The sequence below is a fragment of the Silene latifolia genome, chromosome X (assembly GCF_048544455.1).
Source record: "Silene latifolia isolate original U9 population chromosome X, ASM4854445v1, whole genome shotgun sequence".
Taxonomy (NCBI): domain Eukaryota; kingdom Viridiplantae; phylum Streptophyta; class Magnoliopsida; order Caryophyllales; family Caryophyllaceae; genus Silene; species Silene latifolia.
Genome location: NC_133537.1, coordinates 286,934,912 through 286,936,237, shown reverse-complemented (window position 1 = coordinate 286,936,237; position 1,326 = coordinate 286,934,912).

The window sequence follows — 1,326 nt, the reverse complement described above, 5'->3', positions numbered from 1 at the left end:
TGAGTCTCTAAATTATTGTCTTAGATAACTCTTATAAGAGTTTGTATTATTATCTCCACAATAGTGAATTTATTTGTATTATACTTTTGATTTTGGTGGTTTCACAATTATATAATTATATATAGTTATATCATATCATTTTCTACTCAAATTTAGTATTTAGCAATAAGTTATTTATTTTTTAATTTTTAAGCTAAATATTTAAATAACGAACATACATCAATAGTATACTTATTATATAAGAGACTTTAAAAGTAACGTTACATAATGTTAATTTTTCAAGTTTTAATATTTTTTTCATCTAGTGAGCCCAATCCTTAAAAACTACTTAATATTTATAAGAAAAAAATGTTAATTTTATACGTAAGAAAAACTTTGGACTTTAGATAAGATTAGTTTGTTAGCAATAAGATAAAATTGCACAAATGTTACCTATATACGTGCGAAAAACTTTAGACTCTAGATAAGATTAGTTTGTTAGTATTTGCTCATTATTAATCTGATTGGATGTTGAACGTACGAGTATTAACATATAGTATTTGCTTATATTATTAAATATAACTACTATTAGATATAATGAGTAGCAATTGTCCGTATTTCGGGATTCGGGTTGGATGTCGAACTAGGTGTGAAAAAGATGGTGTATTTCTTAGTACGTTATTTGTCCCACATTGAAAAATAATGGAGGTGTTGTCAATATACTACGTATAAATAGTAGAATTGTCTCACATTGAAAGATTAATATAAGGTAGGGTGATCTTATGATTATAAATAGAAGTCATCCTTGAAACTTGGGAATCAACCCAAAATTTTTGAGTCACTTAACTATTGTGAAATAGAGTTCTTAAGAGTTTCTATTATTAACGGTTAAAATTAAAATTTAACAAACTATAATTTTGTTGTCACTAAATTGTATGTTTGCTTATAGTGGCCAAAAACATAGTTGAGTTTATCTTTTACGCCTTTACGGTGGAATGATAGCAATAAGATGATCATAGGAGTATATATTACATGTGCTTTGTGAAAGAAAGAACAAAAAAATGAACTATGTGTATCAGTAATTAGAAGATTTAATTATTATTATTATTTTTATTATTATTATTATTATTATTATTATTATTATTATTATTATTATTATTATTATTATTATTATTATTATTATTATTATTATTATTATTATTATTTTGCAGGAAAGCAGGATCAATAAATAAAGATAAAGAGTTTTTTTGTACAAGATCCTAAATTACCTACAAGGGAGCCAGAATAGCCTCCTTATAAACATAAACAACCAAAAGGAAAACCAAACCAAAAATTTACAGAACCATT